The sequence below is a fragment of the Magnolia sinica genome, chromosome 2, assembly GCF_029962835.1.
Source record: "Magnolia sinica isolate HGM2019 chromosome 2, MsV1, whole genome shotgun sequence".
Taxonomy (NCBI): Eukaryota; Viridiplantae; Streptophyta; class Magnoliopsida; order Magnoliales; family Magnoliaceae; genus Magnolia; species Magnolia sinica.
In genome coordinates, this window is record NC_080574.1 from 121556376 (window position 1) to 121569531 (window position 13156).

Genomic DNA, 13156 nt, shown 5'->3' on the forward strand with positions numbered 1-13156 from the left:
TCTCACTATTGCAGAAAAACCAGTTGGGTGGATTGAATTGAATGTTTGTAATGCAATTCATTTGTGCATCCGAGCACAAGATGGCGAAATCACATAAGCGAAGGTATCTTTTTCATAATGATTTTGTGAGTCTGGCTGGATTATTTGCATAAGATTATGAAAGTTTCCTTGTTTGATAAGTTTACTCTTTCTTTCTTCCGAATAGGTGTTCAATATGAGTTGGTCGATACGCTTGATCCTAATGTATGATAATTTTTCTTTTTGTTTAAGTTCATAGATTATAAACATTTTGTACTATATTTCCATCAATTTTTTTTAAAATAATTTGTACTTTGATAATTTACTTTTGCCAGTTGAGGGAGGGAAATTTTTGACATGAAAGAAAGATGAAAAACATAAGGGTGCATTTGCCAAATATTCTGCAGGTAAAAGCTCCTCTTGAACATTCTTGCCAAATATTTTGAAGGTAAAAGCTTGCTGCTAACATTCCTCGAGGATTTTATCAATAGCTTCTGCATCTAACGGATCAGTAGTCTCCCCTCCGGGGATGGATGAGTACTTATCCATGGAATCTATGCTGGCACCTGTTCTAACAGATGCTGTTTCCCCTGCACTTAATCGCGTGCCCATGGATAGCTGCAGCATTGCTCAATCAACTACTGTTTCCTAGAATCTGCCACAAGTTGGACATATAACTTTTTTTGTTTGTATTGTTCTTTTATGAATGGATTAAAATGAATGGTTGTATTTAATTGAATGAATGAATGACTATGCACATGTTTATGAATGTGTTAAAATAAATGATTTAGCCTCAGTTGAGAACTGAGGTTAAAAAGTAAATTTAGCCTCAGTTGATGCCAACAAAGGCTAAATCCATCTTTAGTCTCAGTTTTGCCTCAGTTACCTAAACTGAGACTACAACTCCTGTGGCTAAAGGTTTTAGCCTCAGTTGTTGAGAACTGAGGTTAAAAATAGATTTAGCTTCAATTGGAGGCAACTGAGGCTAAAATTTGGATTTAGTCTCGGTTGGAAACAATGGAGGCTAAAATTTTGATTTAGCCTCATTTCGAGACAATTGAAGCTAAAAATGTTCTTTTAGCTTCACTTGAAGAACTAAGGCTATAAAAGCTGAGGCTAAATCCTTTAGCCATTGAGGTTTTAGCCTCGGTTTAGATAATTGAGGCAAAATTGAGGCTAAAGGCTTTAGCTTCAGTTTTTAACCTTTTTAGCCACAATTTTGAACTGAGGCTAAAGGCCTATTTTCTCGTAGTGGTCCCACGTGTGGGGGCAGCCCAAGGAGACTTCCGCCCTCACGTCATTGGGCAAAACCGCCCAATAATACCTTTGTTTTTGTTCGTTTCTCTTTTTTTGATATCTTATCAGTGCAGCCCCATGTGGATCTTCCACTCCGTTCACCGTGTAGTCCATCTCAAGCGGGTCTAATGGGCTCTAATTTGGGTTGATTTGGACAAACAAGGACTCCACATTGGGCTTTGGAAGATTTCAACAGCAATAGTTCGTTTCCCTCATTGTGGCCCACTCGAGACCCAAATCTGTTTCATCTTTCGGCCCATGGCCTAAAATGATCTTGAGAAGTCGGTGGGTGGTGTGGATTTAATATAAGCATCATAACGGGTTCCCACATGTGAGATCCAAAATTGGCTAAGAATGGGTTACCGCCTACGTGCATGGCATTCAAATATAATTTTTATATTATTATTATATCCGTTGTATGTTTTGCATACACTATTAAGATGGGCCCTAAGTGGATAATCTAATCCGTTCACCGTCTTAGCTAGCTCGAGTGGAGTCCAATAGACTCTTGTTTGGGCTATTTGGATGATCAAGGACTCCAAAACGAGCCCTATAGTGTTTCAACAGATGGGCATTAATACCCTTAGTACGGAGCACTCGAGACTCAGATTTGCCTAAATATTTGGCACATGGCCTAAAATTATATGGAGAAGATGGCGGATGGTGTGGATTAGGCAAATTCATCATGGTGGGGTTCACGTGTGGGGGCAGCCCAATGAGGCTTTCGCCCTCACCATCACTGGGAAATAACGCCCAGTGACATCCTTTTTTGTTTCTTTTTGTTTCTTCATTTATTTATTTTTGTTTTTTGCTATGTGGGGTACATTAGTGGATAATCCATTCCGTCCATTATATCGGCCATTTCTTTATGGACCAAAGGAGTCCAATGATGGGTAGGTCCACCACCTGCACACAATAGTCGGCCTAAGAAAGTTCCAACAGTGAGACTTTGTTTCCCTCGGTGCGGTCCACTAGGAACTCGGGATCTGTCTCATTTTTTGTCTCATAGCCTAAAATGATATGGAGAAGGTGGTGGACGGCGTGGATTAAACAAATACATCAAGGTGGGGTCCATGGTTGGGACTCCCCCCACTCCACGTCCGCATGGCTGACGTGAGGGTGTGCTCCCACTTCCACCGTTGGTTGTGGTGTGATCCACCTGATGGTTGGATTGACTAGATTTTTGGGCTTCACGGCTAAAATGAGCCAGCAAATAGATGGATGGTGTGAATGATATATAGATACATCAGGATGGGGCCCATGAGGGAAGCCCACACAGTGGCTTTGAAAAGTAAATGGTGCCAAAGACATGTCTCTGGACATTGTTGCTTCCAGGGATGACGGTGCCACTACCCCTCCCTCTCGTGTTTTAAGGGTGAGGTAGGGCCCACTTAGGAAATCCACTCCATCCATTTGAATGTCCAGCTCATGGCGGGGCCAGGAAACTTTGGATCACATTCATTTTTGGTGTATTTTCACCATTCAAGTGTGCTTACACAATCAACTGGTATAAATAGAAATTAAACATCACGGTGAGCCACACAAGGTGGTCCACGCTATGATAGCGTGCGGGACACGCTCTCCTAGCGTAGCCCACTTGAGGGTCCCACAATACCATGAGAATAACAAAAGAAATGGAAGAAAGGGAAATAGATCCGAAGAGAGAGCTTGTGAGTCCCACAATACCATGAGAAAAGAAAGAGAGCTTGTGAGAGTATTAGGAAAGATCAAGAGATTAAGAGTAAGAGAATAGAGAAAAGAATGATTAGAGGAGGTTAAGGGTGGAGATGAGCTTGGTGGACCGTCCGATCGTCGATTCAATTGTCCATCCTAAACGAGTGCATGGGATGGTCAAAACCCTCTCATTCTTTGTGATTTTTCTATTTTAGTGGGCCCACAAGGGTGTGACCCACCTTGATCATGTACTGTGTATGTGGTGGACCCTATGGTGGCGGGTACCACCTCGACGGCTGGATCTATTTCCCTTCCTTTCCATTTCTTTTCTTATTCTCATTGTATTGTGGGACCCTTAAGTGGGCCACGCTATTGGAAACCGTGTCCTGCACACTATCATAGCGTTGACTACCTTGTGTGGCCCACCGTGATGTTTAATTTCTATTTAAACCAGTTGATTGTGTAAGTACACTGGAATGATGAAAATACACCAAAAATGAATGTGATCCAAAGCTTCTTGGCCCCACCATGAGCTGGACATTCAAATGATGGAGTGGATTTCCTAGGTGGGCCCTACCTCACCCTTAAAACACGAGGGAGGGTAGTGGCATCGTTGTCTCTGCACGTAATAATGTCCAGAGACATGTTTTTGGCACGATTTACTTTCCAAAGCCACTGTGTGGGCTTCCCTCATGGGCCCCATCATGATGTATCTATATATCATCCACACCATCCATCTATTTGCTGGCTCATTCTAGCCGTGAAGCCCAAAAATCTAGTCGATCTAACCATCAGGTGGACCACACCACAATCGACAGTGGGAGTGAGAGCACCCCCTCACATCAGCCATGCGGACGTGGGGTGGGGGGCGTCCCAACCATGGACCCCACCTTGATATATGTGTTTAATCTGCGCCGTCTGCCACCTTCTCCATATCATTATAGGCTATGGGATGAAAAATGAGACAGATTCGAGTTCCTAGTGGACTGCACCGAGGAAAACAAAGTCGCACTGTTGGAACTTTCTTAGGCTGACTGTTGTGTCATGTGTGTGTAGGTGGTAGACCTACCCATCATTGGACTCCTTTGGTCCATAGAGAGCTGACTGATATAATGGACGGAATGAATTATCCACTAGTGTACCCCACATAGCAGAAAACGAAAATAAATAAAAGGAAGAAAGAAAAAGAAGCAAAAAAGGATGTCACTGGGCGTTATTGCCCAGTGATGGTGAGGGCGGAAGCCTCATTGGGCTGCCCCCACACGTGGACCCCACCATGATGAATTTGTTTAATCCACACCGTCCACCATCTTCTCCATATAATTTTAGGCTATGTGCCAAATATTTAGGCAAATCTAAGTCTCGAGTGGGCCGTACTAAGGGTATTAATGCCCATATGTTGAAACACTCTAGGGCCTACTTTGGAGTCTTTGATCATCCAAATAGCCCGAGCCAGAGTCTATTGGACTCCACTCGAGCTGGCCAAGATGGTGAACGGATTAGATTATCCACTTGGGGCCCATCTTAATAGTATATGCAAAACATACAATGGATATAATAATAATATAAAAATTATATATGAATGCCATGCACGTGGGCGGTAACCCATTCTTGGCCAATTTTGGGTCTCACAAGTGGGACCCTGTTCTGATGCTTATATTAATTCCACAGTCCATTGACTTCTCAAGATCATTTTAGGCCATGGGTCGAAAGATGAGACAAATTCAGGTCTCAATTGGGCCGCATGAGGGAAATGAACCATTGATTTTGAAATCTTCCAAGGCTCACTGTGGAGTCCCTGTTCGTCCAAATCAACCCAAATCAGAGCCCATTAGACCCGCTCGAGATGGACTACACGGTGAATGGAGTAGAAGATCCACGTAGGGCTCGCATCGATAGGATATAAAAAAAAGAGAAACAAACAAAAAGAAAGGTGTTACTGGGCAGTTTTGCCCAGTGACATGAGGGCGGAAGTCTCCTTGGGCTGCCCCCACACGTGGGACCCTACATGATGTATGTATCCTATCCACTCCGTTCATCCGTCTTGTCAGATCATGTTAGGCTATGGGCCTAAAAACTCAGGTTGATCCAGATCTCAGGTGGGCCGCACCATAGGGTAATGTAGGGGTAGAAACCTCTTGAGATTTCTTGGTTTTGGAATCCCTTGGACTTGGGAATTCCTAGTTTTGGGATCCTTGGAATCAAGATCCCTTAGGTCTTTGGTTATGTTAGGTATCTTGGATTCAAATCCTTAAATTAGTTAGTGTGTGAATGTTGAAACTATGGTTTTAGTAAATCCATTTAAGCATATACTTTTCCTGAAATGATAAAATCCCAAGACTCAGATGGGTCATGAGCATATGATCACATCCTAGTGACTAACCAATGATCTGTAACCATCGATTTACGTTAGCAATGATCAGACGGTGCGGATCATTCTACTAAAGTAATTATAGTGATGTCATTGATAATCTAATTATTTTGGGACATCATTAGTGGGCCATGTGCCCAAATGGATTGGTAGCCTAGTGACACACGTGTTGTACATGTGGGTGTCCATCTAGTGGGGCATGTCGTTCAGTCCCCACTCTCTATATATGATGTGCCGATTAAAGTTAGAGGTGGGCATCGTCGAGGTGGGCCAAGCTCGGCTTGGCTTGTCCATGTTGTACTCGAGTTTGAGCTCGGCTTCAAGCTTAACATTGAAGCTTGGCTTGTTTGCCAAAGCTATCGAGTCGAGTTCAAGTCGAGCTAGTGGTTCGAGTCGAGTCGAGTTTACCTCGAGTCGAGCTTGAGCTTGTTCATATCATCATATGTTAACTTATTAATTTTTTGGCTAAAAAATGCAAATTAAATGTATCATATGCTAATACCACATTACTAAGACATAAACCTCTAGATACTATCAGTATCATACCACAAAACCATATTTTGTCCTCAACAATCAACATCAACATTAATTCCAAAGAGTTAAAATATATCAAAAATTATAAAACGTTCATGAAAATTTTTAAAGCTTACCTTCAAGCATTCTGGCCCACGTTTTCAATTCCATTGTCCTCTTCATACTATTCAGTATCGAAACTGCTACTGCCCCAAACTAGATGCAACCAATCTTGCGTACATATCAATGCTTCAACTGTATTCGAGGCGAGTGAGCTTCGATACTTGCTAACTACCCTGCTCCTAGTGCTAAAAGCTGATTCTGATGCCACGATCAAAATTGAAAGTGATAAAATGTCCCGTGCCATCAACGAAAGTGTAGGGTATTCACGAGCTCGAGACTTCCACTATTGCAAAACATCGAAATCATTATCTTGTATCCTTATGACCGGTTCCTTTAGATATTTCTCCACTTCAGATTCAGTTTTCTGCATCTCCGTTTCTTCTTCATCTAAAAAAGATAGTCACGAAGTCGCTCGCCCGCAGTAGAAGAACTATCCGCAGTTTGAGAAGTACCTATTGCACTTGATGTTTCGGCTGAATTATCAACATATGATGCGAACAACTCTTCAATTACAGCATTAATAATGACAGTCTTCGCCAAGGAATGCCAAATCGGTTACGTATCGGCCGATACGGCCGATACGTAACGGTAACGGTACGCACCGTTACCCGATTCGGGGCCGTATCGGCCGATACCAATTTTTGTACCCGTATCGGCCGATACCAATTTTTGTACCCGTATCGGCCGATACGGGCCCGATACGGGCGTAACGGCCGATACGGGCGTAACGGTCACCCGTAACGGTCAGCCCCGTAACGGTCGAAAAACGGCCATTTTTTTTTGCATTTTAAGGTCCGTTTTTGATGTTTTTTCGAAACTTCTTGCTTCCAAACTCCTTCTCACTCCTTCTACTGCTAATTTCGACCAACCTTGGCTGGATATTTGAGGAAAAAACACATTATATTGGCGGATTTTGTTGAATCAAAGCTTGGTGGGCCATTTTTCATAAATTTATCAAAAATAGGTATTTATACTTTTTTTAATATGTTTTGCTGTTTTAATTATCTCATATGATGTGTTAATCATAGTAGAACATGTTAATATCCATTTTACAGATTTGGGGTGCCATTTAATATTTTTTTCTATTTACGCATGAATTTTGCCCCTTTTTTTTAAAATTCAAAAAATCAATTTTTAATGATTGTTTTGCTGTTTTAATCACTCCATATGATGTGTTAATCATAGTAGAACATGTTAATGTGCATTTTACAGATTTGGGGACCCATTTTATATTTTTAAATATTTTTTCTATTTACGCATGAATTTTGCCCCTTTTTTTAAAATTCAAAAAATCAATTTTTAATGATTGTTTTGCTGTTTTAATCACTCCATATGATGTGTTAATCATAGTAGAACATGTTAATGTGCATTTTACAGATTTGGGGTCCCATTTTATATTTTTTAAATATTTTTTCTATTTACGCATGAATTTTGCCCCTTTTTTTAAAATTCGAAAAATCAATTTTTAATGATTGTTTTGCTGTTTTAATCACTCCATATGATGTGTTAATCATAGTAGAACATGTTAATGTGCATTTTACAGATTTGGGGTCCCATTTTATATTTTTTAAATATTTTTTTCTATTTACGCATGAATTTTGCCCCTTTTTTTTAAAATTCGAAAAATCAATTTTTAATGATTGCTTTGCTGTTTTAATCACTCCATATGATGTGTTAATCATAGTAGAACATGTTAATGTGCATTTTACAGATTTGGGGTCCCATTTTATAGTTTTTAAATATTTTTTTCTATTTACGCATGAATTTTGCCCCTTTTTTTTAAAATTCAAAAAATCAATTTTTAATGATTGTTTTGCTGTTTTAATCACTCCATATGATGTGTTAATCATAGTAGAACATGTTAATGTGCATTTTACAGATTTGGGGTGCCATTTTATATTTTTTAAATATTTTTTCTATTTACGCATGAATTTTGCCCCTTTTTTTTTAAAATTCGAAAAATCAATTTTTAATGATTGTTTTGCTGTTTTAATCACTCCATATGATGTGTTAATCATAGTAGAACATGTTAATGTGCATTTTACAGATTTGGGGTCCCATTTTATATTTTTTAAATATTTTTTTCTATTTACGCATGAATTTTGCCCCTTTTTTTAAAATTCAAAAAATCAATTTTTAATGATCGTTTTGTTGTTTTAATCATTCCATATAATGTGTTAATCATAGTAGAACATGTTAATGTGCATTTTACAGATTTGGGGTGCCATTTTATATTTTTTAAATATTTTTTTCTATTTACGCATGAATTTTGCCCATTTTTTTTTAAATTCGAAAAATCAATTTTTAATGGTTGTATTACTGTTTTAATCATGCCATATGATGTGTTAATCATGGTAGAATATGTTAATGTGCATTTTACAGATTTGGAGTGTCATTTTATAATTTTTTTCTATTTTCGAATTAGTGACTTTATGTTTTTATTTGCTTATATTGGACAGGTTTTGCCTTGGAGCTTCTTAGGGTTTAGTTAGAATATAAAATCATCTTTATTAACATAGGTCATACACAGATACACTCATACTCAAATCTAATTATCTAGTGTCTACCTAAGCCTAAAGAAATGTCTGGATCTGGCCAACAACAAGTAAGTGATGATATTGGATGGCAACATTGTGAGAGGGTTGGTGGTACTAGGCACCAAATGAAGTGCAAGTATTGTGATAGACTAGTGATTGGTGGAATTACCGAAAGAGATAATGCTTTTAATGAAAGGGTCAAGTGCGCCATGTAGTAGAGTACCGAAAGAGATAATGCTTTTAATGCAAGCTAGTCTGGATGAGTCGAAGGGTAAACGTGCTGCTGTACAAAAGAAGAAAGATGAGATTTTGGATGCAGCTCGACAGGAGGTGTTTGGTCCTGAATATATGGGCGTTCGTAATGAAGATATTATTGATTCTGATGAATATTCAGATTGGAAATTAACTATAGCTAGGAGAAAGAGCTTGTGTCTAGCTCGTAAAGAGGAAGAACGTCGTCGCATGTTTGGCGCGAGTGGGTCAATACATGATACAGGGGGCAGTGGGAGTGGAAGCGCAGCTGGGAGTGCAACTACTTCTGCAGGTGGGGTTTGGGGGGTAGGTTTGGTGGGTTACGACGTATGTTTGGGAGCCGACGAGAGACATCTTCACATGATGCCCCTATACATTTGGATGAAAAAGTAAATGAGCCTAAGAGACCCTCTATTGATCCAATTCTATTTAAGAAAGAATCAATTAAACAAAAGAAGATAAAATAAATGTGGAGTAGAACTTCCGTTGAGAAGCTAGGTAGGGCAACAGCAAAGTTATTTATGCATGCCAACATACCTCCTAACGCAGCCAATTCTCCATATTGGCAGGTGATAATTGATGTGGTAGCAGAAGCAGGTGAAGGAATTAAGGGAAATGGACAGATGCAGTATGCGGATGTGAAAGCATACGTGGCTACCTTTAAACGTGTATGGAAGCCGAGGATGCACAATCATGTGTGATGGTTGGATTGGCCCAACCACGCAGCATGATCAACTTCATAGTGTACCGCCACTTAGGAACTATATACCACAAGTCAATTGATGCCTCAGAGGCAACCAAAAATTCTACTTATATTAATGAACTAATGAATAAAGTTGTGGACGAGATTGGAGAGGAGAATATAGTGCAGATTGTGACAGATAATGAAGCAACATATAAGCTTGCAGAACATATGTTGATGGATAAGAGAAAACATCTTTTTGGGTCACCATGTTCTGCCCATTGTATTGATCTTATATTGGAAGATATTGGGAAGAAGAAGAATGTTAAGGAAATGGTTGAAAGGGAAGGAAGTGACGACGTTTATTTACAACCATAATCAAGTATTTGCAATAATGAGAAAGTTTAAGAAATTACGAGATTTTTTGAGGCATTAGGCTACTAGATTAGCAAAAAAATTTATAGAATTAGAGATTTTATTCCAGCATAGAGAAGAGTTGAGTGAGATGTTCGCTTCCCGAGAATGGCTCAACACAAAACATGGGAAGAAGACATCGAATACCGGTCGAAGTTGTGAACACCATACGTGACAACAAATATTGGAAGAAGGTCAAGGCGATCCTAAAGGTGATGGAGCCACTAATGAGGGTACTCCGTCTTGTTGAATCCGATGAAGCACCTACCATGGGCTTCATATATGATGCCATGGATAAGGTAAAGCTTGCAATTCAACATGATTGTAGAAGTTGGCAGACTTATTGGAAGATGATCGACAAGAGATGGACAAACCAACTCCATCACGATCTTCATGCAACAGTTATTACCTAAATCCTAGGTATAGATATGCCCAATCATTTGTTGCGGATGATGAAGTTCGTGTCGGGCTAAAAATGTGATAAAGAGATTAGAGCCGACTTAGATATGCAAATAAAGGCGTTGAATGAATTAGATACATTTGGAAACTGCTTGGGTAGCTTTGGAGATGCTCTTGCACAGCATGCAGTATCTAAGTTGCAACCGGCCGAATGGTGGATTAATTTCGAAGAGAGTACGAAGGCTTTCCAAAAAATTGCAGTAAAAGTTTTGAGCCAGACAACATCTTCTTCTAGCTGCGAAAAGAATTGGAGTTATTTTGCGCTTATTCATTCAAAGAATAGGAATAGACTATAAACTAGGATATTACATAGACTTGTCTTAATGCACTACAATATAAAACTAAGAATGCGACGACATCATAAGAGCATTACAGCTGCCGATGACGCAGACTACTGTCCAATAAACTTGGATAATATTTATGATGAGGATGACCCACTTCTACCTTGGTTGGAAACAAGGGAAAAACAAATTGAAGAGGATAGTGAAGAATTGGAAATTGATGACCCAGAAATACGCAGAGCGCAACAAGAGAGTCGTGCAGATGTGTTGGACCCAGTAAGAGGGGCAGCGTTTATGCCACGTACAGATACGGCTCAAGATCAACAAAAGAGTACGAGCAGTGGTAGCGTGACCGTGTCGGATGAAGACGATGACCCCCCTGCCCCTGGTGCTGGCACTTCTGGTGTTGCTCAGTGCCCTATACAGCCGTCTACAGATCACGATGTCGATGAACAGTGACGAGGTGGTACACGAGGTCGGACTTATGAGTGTACCGACTCACGATACAGCCAACAGGAGGTGGGTACATCTAGTGGTGCACCGGGTCCGAGAGGTTCGAAACATCAGCAGGCTCATGGTCTTAGTTATTATGATGGATATTCTTATGGTGAATTGAATTATGATGGTTATATTGAGCCTGTTCCATCACATTCATGTTGGAGTAACCCTCCTGATCAATATCCATATGATTATAGATATCCAGATCCAAATCCAAGTTACTCATCACAGGACGCACTCTCGATCTCAAGATTCTCAACAGGCCTGAGTATGGGCACCGGTATGGCTATTCGACGGGCACTGGTGGATATCCTTACTCGGGGTCAGAGTCGTTGCCTAGTCAGGATCAGTCATCCTCTAGTTTCGTTGATCTAGTATTTCCTTATGGCACTGGATATTATGGATATGTAGCACCTACACCTATCGGACAGCCTCGGCCTGATGGTGACGATGACGATGATGTGGAGGTCGAGCAACCACAAAAAAGCAGATTTTCATTTTGGTGGTGACTTGTGATTGTGACTTGTGAGTATATATTTGTGTTAAGGTAAGTATTTGTTGCAGCAGACAGCTCACAACAGTATTATTGCAAGAAGCCACACTTGACACTGCCGAACTTGTATTTAAAATAGCTCCCCCGACAACCAATCAAGTAATCCTTAATCAAGTTGCAGGGAGTATATCAGACACTACTAATTTTTTATTTTTTATTTTTTAATATTCTTGACTTGAGGATGACAAGTCATAGACAAGAATCACATCACAGTCACGTGCATGGTGCACCACACTCCACAGGACCACAGGTATGTTCGAGAAATTCCTCAAAAATAATTGCAAACACCTGATGTAAGATATTTTCATTTTACATTCATTCTAATATATCTATCATTGATAGTAGATAGTTAGAAAATTAAATATATGATCAAATTCAGGTTATCTGGTTCATAAATTCATCAGACAGTCCGATACAACTTCTCACCAAAGAGTGGACCGTTACACCACCATAAACATGTTCCAAATTATAAATGAATGCATATTTGGAATGCTTAGAATATTCTGGATTTAATCCATATTTTTTCATATTTTTTTGGCAAAAAAAAAATTTTGCGCCGTTACGGGCCGTTACGCCCCCGTATCACCGTTACGCCCCCGTATCCGTATCGGTTTTGGAGGACACCGTTACGCCAACCGATACCGATACGGGATACCTTGGTCTTCGCTGAAACTCTTTCGCAAATGGAATAAAGCGATCTGAAAACAAATCTAACCATTGCTATCTTGTATCGTGGATCTAGGACAACTGCTATGACTATTAACAAGTGGCATTCAGCCCAATACTTATCAAATTTCAACTGCATTCCTAGAGTCATCGCTTTTAAAAATTTCGGACCATTAGCAGCATATTTTTTTAGCGCCTTCATAATGAAAATAATTTCAGGAAGAAATTGATTTGTCGTGGGATACTTATTTCCTGAAAAAATCTTCGTGCGGTCGTAAAAAACTTTGAAAAATCGATGAACATCTTCAGCTTTCTTCCGGTCTTCATCACTTGGCACGTATGTGTACATTTTATCGCGCGTCGCAAGTTCAGGGAATGTAACTTTAAATTGTAAAGTCGTATCCAATATTTCATAAGTGAAATTCCAGCGAGTGCAGGCATCTAACTTCAACTGTTGTTTAGATTTAAAATCCAAACGTTGGATTATATCATTCCACGTACTCAGTCTTGAAGGTGACCCCCTTATATATTTAACGCTATCTCGTATGTTTGCAATCGTTGAATCAATTGCTTTCAGCCCTTCTTGCACAATCAAGTTGAGTATGTGAGCACAACATCTAACTTGAAATATTTTACCTTCGAAGAATAAATTTCCGGCAGCCTTGAACTAAGTACGTAAGAAAGAAATTAAAGTATAGTTGGACGATGCATTATTTAAAGTAATTGAAGAAATTTTCTTTTCAATGCCCCACTCAACAAGACAGTTGTAAATGCAATCGAACAATACCACACCGGTATGAGGAGGAGGAATGTGGCGGA